General features: G+C 45.1%; 1 long non-coding RNA gene across 1 annotated transcript; it reads left to right on the top strand.

Annotated features, from left to right (window-relative positions):
- LOC119088912 lies at positions 1-1,061 on the top strand. The gene is made up of 2 exons (XR_005092668.1): positions 1-431; positions 860-1,061. It is a non-coding gene; the product is annotated as an uncharacterized LOC119088912 (long non-coding RNA).
- The last annotated feature ends 6,609 nt before the right edge of the window (positions 1,062-7,670 follow it).

Raw genomic sequence — 7,670 nt, forward strand, 5'->3', positions numbered from 1 at the left:
CAGAGAAACCCTGTCTTGAAAAAATAATAATAATAATAATAATAAAATGCCTTCCTCTCCCAGATTCTGAGAAATTTAACGAATTCTCCAGAGGTAACCCAGTCAACAATGCTACCACCACAGACCATGAAAACTAACTTATTCCGTAGACATTCTGTATTTATTTTGATAGAATTTTTAACAGTTGAACCCTAATTTACTGGGTGTTGTGCATGTGTTTTTTCCTGTTTGGTTTGTTTTGTGACAAGATCTCATGTATCCTAGACTGGCTTCAAAGTCACTGTGTGGCCAAGGGGAGCCTTACCTCGCGAGTCTCCTTCCTCTGTCTCCTGAGGACTGGGGTTACAGCTGGGGCACCACCATGCTTGGTTTCTGAGGAGCTTCTGAGAGCCGGACTGAACAGTGCCCTCAGAAGAAGAAAGCCACACTAGGTACTGAGGGAGAGTTGGACCGCTGAGTGTGTGTGTATTTGTGTCAAGGCCAGCATTCGATGATAAATCGTCAGCCTGTTACAGACAGGAGCATTCACCACTGGTCAAGCTATCAGTGCAAAACTGGAGCAAGTTTAACAAGCAAAGCACTAGTGTGTGTTTGTTTTTAATGTGAATGTGGGAGTGGGAAGGGAGAGGGGTGCGGACCTGGAGAAGTGGCTGGGTGATTAAGAGCACCTCTGCTCTTCCAGAGGACCTGGGTTTGGTTACCAGTACCCACATAGCAGCTCACAACCCTATGATTTCAGTGCTTGGGAGTCGGGGTGTATGTACATATTATGCTAGTGCACACACCTAAGTGTTCAAAGAGGCCAGAGGAAGGCATCAGGTGTCTTCTAGTAATACTCTTCCTTGTTCCTTTGAGGCAGGGTCTCTCCCCAGACCAGAAGCCCATGGTTTTCATCTAGGCGGTATCCAGCAAGCCTCATCAGTCCTTCCGACTCCACCTCCACAGCACAGGCTTCTGGGCATTCAGGGCCCCACGGTTGTACAGCAAGTACTGTTAACCACCAAGCCATCTCTCCAGCCTTAATCTTTTAAATAGACCAAAGAAACTTGGCTTAGAACCTATAATTGTGTTTGTTTTTATTTTCTTCAAGCAAAGGCTTGCTTCGTAGCCCAGGCTGAGCTCAAACTTCCAATCTTTCTGATGTTGCCTCCAGATTGCTGGAATCACAGGCCTGCACCACCACCACACCTGACTCAAGTCAGGCGTTTCAGGAGATGATTCTCTGGTAGGTTGCCGATGGTTGTGTAGCCTGGACTACTACAGGTAAGCATGGGTTTCAAATGTAGTACTAATCCTCGAAGAGAATTTTTAGCACTGTAGTTTGTATGCAAGATCAAACTCCAAACCCCAAACTGTGGTTATAGTCCCTTCTGTTCCATTACCATTTTATTGGGCTTAACTACATACAGAGAGAGAGAGGAAGCGGAGAGAGAGGGAGAACCACCACCAGCTTGCAAGGCAAGAACTTAACCAGCTGAGCTCTCCCTAGCCTCTCCTGTATTATTTAGCAAAATAAGTAAGCTTCCTGCCAGAAGATGGAATGTCACCTTAATACTGAGATGAGAATTACTCTGTGAACAATAGAAAGGAAGCAGGATGCCTGGGGACAAATCAGGACCACTGAGCCTATGGAAGCTTTTCTAAGACTTTAGAACTACCCTGTGCTCTGAGGTAGGGTGAACTGGCCTCACTGCTAACCAGCAGAAGCATCTGTTTGCTTCCTAAGTTCTGGGATAGTGTTGAAATATAAAAGGAAGCCGGGCAGTGGTGGCGCACGCCTTTAACCCCAGTTCTCTGGAGGCAGAGGCAGGCAGATCTCTGTGAGTTTGAGGCCAGCCTGTGAGTTCCAGGACAGCCAGAGCTGTTACACAGAGAAACCCTGTCTTGAAAAAAACAAAAAAAAGAGAAAGAAATATAAAAGGAACAGGTATGGCTTACTTTAATGAATCTACTTACCAAAGAGAAAAGCACACATACACACATATCCCGTTTGCCTGAGCGTGTGCATGTGCGTGTATGTGAGTGATTTTTTCACTCAGAATCAGAAGCATCGCAAGTTCCAAGCTTGGCTGACATCGTTTTAAAAATAAATAAACTAGTGAGGTGGCTGAGCAGGTGAAGGCATTGGCCACCGACCTGAGTTTGCACCCTGGGACTCCTCGTGGTGGAAGGAAAGAACTGACTCCTGAAAGTTGTCCTGACCTCCACCTGCAGACCATGCCACCTGCGCACACGTACACAAAGAAGTGGATTTTATTTTGTTTTGGATTGGGGTTTTTGAAACAGACCACTCATAGCCCTGGCTGTTCTGGAACTCATTATGGAGATCAGGCTGGCCTTTGAAATAATAGATCTGCCTGTCTGTCACCCAGTGCTGGGGTTAAAGGTGTGCACCACCATGCCCAGCTTGTAATAGATTTTTTTTTAAAGCCTTTTCTTTCTTTCAATGCTGGGAGAAAGTTACTGTTTATCTAAGGTGTGTCATTGCATAGATAAAGCTAAATAATAATAAAGTAACTCTCTTCCTGTAGTTTCCCAAGCTGCCATGCCCTTAAAGCAGAAAGTGGACATTTCTTGTTTGCTTAGCTAGAACCACACAGCCACACCTCTTCATGGGTGTGTCTTGTTTTCAAGTGCAGACCTGAGGGAATGGTCAGTCGGGGATAAGTATCCCTGGACAGCATGATTCCCTTGGGAATTGGGTTGATTTCTCAGTCACTAGTGTGCATCCTCTATGATCTCCCCCCTTCATTATCAGCCACGTTTGTGTACTTACTATATTTGGTCCATCCCCTTTCAAACCTTTGTTCCCTGAGGATGGGGGAGGCCTGTTACTGTGCCCACCAGCTGTGTCTGCTGGCTTCCCTCTAATGTGCTTCCCTCAGGTTGTCCACTCACGGTACCACCTCGGGTATTATATAAGTGACCAAGGCCAGGAGTGACGGCACACACCTGTAATCACACTCGAGAGACGGAGGCAGGAGGAACAGGCCGGCAGGTTATCCTCAGCTACGTAGAGTTTAAAGTCAATCGGAGCTACATGAGCCCCTGCCTCAAAAAAAAAAAAAAAGGTGAAACACCTATCCAAAATTTCTGCATTATGTGCTCTATTTATACTTGGCTTACAAAATATATTACTCTTTGGTAAAAATGGGATAATTCCTGTTGAAAAATGGGATAGTAGGACAAACAGTATGATTTTAGAAATATCTGATATCCTGTGTAAAGTCCATTGAGTGCCAAAAGAGATGGCACTCAATGGACTAATTTTTTTTTTTTTTTTTTTTTTTTGGTTTTTCAAGACAGGGTTTCTCTGTGTAGCTTTGCGCCTTTCCTGGAACTCACTTGGTAGACCAGGCTGGCCTCGAACTCACAGAGATCCGCCTGCCTCTGCCTCCCGAGTGCTGGGATTAAAGGCGTGCACCACCAACGCCGGCCTTAGTTTTTTTAATTCTAGATTTTATTACGTCTATGAGTGTTTTGCCTGTGTGTATGTATGTGTGCCATGTGCATGCAGTGCCCAAGGAGGCCAGAAGAGGGCCTCAGGTCCCTTGGGACTAGAGTGACAGGTGCTTGTGAACCGCCATGTGGATGTTGAGAACTGAACCTGAGCCATCTCTAGAGCCCTCTAATTCCTAATATATTTGGTGCCAGGTAAATAGGGGTACACTCCAGTAATGGCAACACTCAGGAGGTTAGGACAGGAAGTTGGAGTGTAGGAGTCGGAGCCTCTCAGGAACTGCATAATGAGTTCAAGACTAGCCTGGGATGTAGAGTGAAGCTGTCTCAAGAACAGGTCACCGTAAACTTTCTTGTATCACGAGCTGTTAGAAGGTCTTATTAATAAAAACAAACCTGAGTTGGGGTGAACGCTGGAAGATCAGAGAAGCAGAACAAGCCACCGCCACCTCACCACGCCAATTCCTCTGCTGATCCTGTTTCCTCAGACTGGAAGCCTCTGTGTCCTCATCCAGAATGGCTCTCAGCTGAACTGTGCTGCTAAAAGCCTGAAAGCTTAACCAGCTCTAGTTCCTGGTTTTCACGCCTTATATACCTTTCCGCTTCCTGCCATCACTTCCTGGGATTAAAGGCATGTGTCACCATGCCTGGCTGTTTGACAGTATGACATTGAACTCACAGAGATCCGAATGAATCTCTGCCTTTGGAATGCTAAGATTAAAGGTATGTGTGCCACCATTTTCTGGCCTCTATATCTAGTGGCTGTTCTGTTCTCTGACCCCCAGATAAGTTTATTAGAGTGCACAATATATTGGGGAACATAATGTCACCACACTTTCTGACTGGAGTTGGTTCTTCCGGTTACATTTCTGGTTTAACCCTGTAAGGACATGTGTAAAAGAAGCAGTTCTATGAGAAAATGAAGTACAACCCGCAATGGGGTAGAAAGAGATCCCTAGGAGCTTTGACTGCTTCTAATGCAACAGCTGTTACTGCTAAGTAAAGACTGTGCCTACCCCGTGTTATGGTCTGGGCAGTATCCAGTGTGCTCTTATGTGAACACTGATGTTAACTCTACTCTTCATGCCTGGTGCCAGTGCTGAATAGAACAAGCCAAATGCTTACCCCCGAAATAAAGTAATTTTGCTTAGGCATTCAAACGCAGGGCAAGAAAGTTTATTAAATAGGCTCGTCTGTCCAGGAAGAGGCCATGCCTCTCTCCTTGAGAGCACTTCCTTCATGCTTTCTGATTCAGCATGTATACACAGTGAAGTTTTTTCTGTTAGTCTCTAGTGCAGGGTAGTTTATGTACACACTGCAGGCCAAAAGGATGCCACACATCCCTTTCCTACCATTGTCTCAGGCCCACAGTTAGTCCTTTGCCCTAACGCAGGAGTGAAAGAAGACATCCAACATTCTCCTCAAGCCTTAAGTGTGCGTGGATGAGTATACCCTCCATATACCACACACACAGTTTCTAAATGTATCTTTAGCTTATGTATATTTTGTTTGATTTTTTTTCCTTCGAGACAGTTTCTCTGTTGTAGTTTTGGTACCTGTCCTGGGTCTCTGTAGATCAGGCTCACCTCTAGAGATCTGCCTGTCTTTGCCTCCCAAGTGCTGGGATTAAAGGCCTGCACCACCACCACCCGGCTTTTTGTTTAACTTCTAAGTCATATTTCTTCTTTTTTTTTTTTTTTTTTCTTTTTTTCCCCAGAGCTGAGGACCAAACCCAGGGCCTTGTGCTTACTAGGCAAGTGCTCTACCACTGAGCTAAATCCCCAACCCCCTAAGTCATATTTCTTGCAGTCATATTTTTTTTTATAAAACTTTCAATTATCTTGAATAATATTCATTTTTACTGACAATATCCAAATTTCAAAGACTTCTACAAGTATGAATGAAAAACAGCCGGGTGGCGGTGGCGCACACCTTTGATCTTGGGAGGCAGAGGCAAGCAAATCTCTTGAGTTTGAGGCCAGCCTGGTCTATAAAGTAAGTTCCAGGACAGCCAGGACTGTTACATAGAGAAATCTTGTCTTGAAAAATGAAAAAAAAATTTTTTCCTTTCCACATGAGGTGGGATTTTGTTGTTATTTTGTTATGTTATATATGTATGCATGTTTGTTTGATATACGGTCTCACTTTGTAGCTCAGGCTGGCCTGGAACTCACTATGTAGATCAGCCTGGAACTCACTATGTAGACCAGGCTGGCTTTAAACTCATAAGAGACTTGCTTGCCTTTGCCTTGAGTGCTGGGATTAAAGACATGCAAAATCTCTCCTGGCCTGTCTTTCTGAGAAAGGGTCTCGTGTAGCCCAGACCGGCCTTGAATTTGCTATGTAGTCAAAGACAACTTTAAACTCCTGATTCTATTGCCTCCATCTTGCATGTACTGGGGTTACAGGCATGTCACACCACACCTCGCTTAGGTCTCTCTCTCTCTCTCTCTCTCTCTCTCTCTCTCTCTCTCTCTCTCTCTCTCTCCTCTTTCCCCTCCATCCTTCCCTCCTTTCTCTCTCTCTTTCCTTCTTTATTTCTGCTTTTTTTCACTTGTAATATTTTTGAAGAAGGGTCACGTTATATAGCTCTGTCATAAAACTCAGCTCTATCAAGCTGGCCTTGAGTTCTTAGCAATTCTCCTGCCTCAGCCCCTGCATACTCAGATTACAGACAATTACCTCCACACCACTTAATACAGTTTCTTTGAAAATGTAGGTGTGGGCCAGGGAGAGATGGCTAATTGATTCAAAGACTTCCACAAAAAGATGAGGACCTGAGTTCAGATCCCCAGAGTCCCCACAGATGCTGGGTGTGGATGGGTGTGGTAGCCACCTGTAATAGCCGCCTTGGAAGGTTAGAGACAGGTTCCCCAGGGCAAGCGGACTAGTAAGACTAGACCACCAGCTCTGGGGTTCCCAGAGAAACCCTGCTGAATCAGGTGAAGGGGTGAAAAGCCTTGACATCCGCTGCAGGCCTCCACATGCATGCTTAAACATACATGCACACCCTCACACCTGGAAACATGCCAATACACACACACACACACACACACACCCCTGCAAACATGTGGACACACACATGTGCACCAAATACAAACCCATGAAAAGAAAAAAAACTACATGATGTAGGACTGGGAAACTTGCTTCAAGAACATGAAAAGAGCCAGGTGTGGTGGCTCACACCTTCAGTCTCAGCACTTTGAGGGTAGAAGGATCTCCTGAGTCTCAGGCCACAAAGCAAGTTCCAGGATATCCAGGGCTACACAGAGAAACCCCATCTCAAAGGGAGAAAAAAAAAAGGAAAGAAATGAAAACATACACTAGAGGTCTTAAGTAGGAAAACACATTCCCATGAATGAAACACTTAGGCTGTCACATGCAAAAGCAAATGTGAGACCTGTTCTGGGTTAGAAAGGTAGAGTGCTTGGCTAGCGTGTACAGAGAGCCCTGGGCTCAGATCCCAGCAGTGCACAAAAGTTGACATGCTGGCACTTAGCTATAATCCCGACTCTCAGGGGGTGGAGTCGGGATCAAAGCCAATATCTTCCTCGACCACACAGCAAGCTTGGGGCCTACCTAGGACCTCAAAAGAACCCTTCATATATAAGCAGGATTTTGATGTAAATCTAAGTCTGTATCTGTAAAGCATTTAGTTTACTTCTGAGATTTCCACCTTGTATATTTTCTGTCTGTTGAAATGACAGTTTTTCAACTGTGACGAAGTTGGGAGACATTGTTAAGCTGTGAACAGAATTTGAAGCAACCACGACATCTAGCACTACTTACTGGTGGCGGGCAGCACTGTGAGAGATCCATCATCCATTTATTAAGAGAGACAGCTGTAGGATCAGTTCTCAAGTATGACTCTAGCTCTGTCATTGATAAGCTACTATCACCATGTTAGACGCTTTTCATTATTGTAACCACAACTGAGAAACAACTGAAGGGGAAAGTTTTGTTTTGGTTTTGTTTGCAGTCTATAGTATCTGGGAAGATGTGGGCGCTGCCCCTTCAGGATCACCAGGAAACAGATGGAGAAATGGCGGGCTTCTTCACTCCTTCCCTTTATTTATTCCTCTGGCCCACAGACATTGAGTGGTGTCATCCACATTCAAGGAAGGGCTCCCCCATCACACATACCTTAGCCAGTGCTCTGGAAGTGTCCTCACACAGCGTGCTTCACAAATCTAAGCACTTCTCCATCTAAC

The sequence above is a fragment of the Peromyscus leucopus genome, chromosome 13 (genome assembly GCF_004664715.2).
Source record: "Peromyscus leucopus breed LL Stock chromosome 13, UCI_PerLeu_2.1, whole genome shotgun sequence".
NCBI classification, from domain to species: Eukaryota; Metazoa; Chordata; class Mammalia; order Rodentia; family Cricetidae; genus Peromyscus; species Peromyscus leucopus.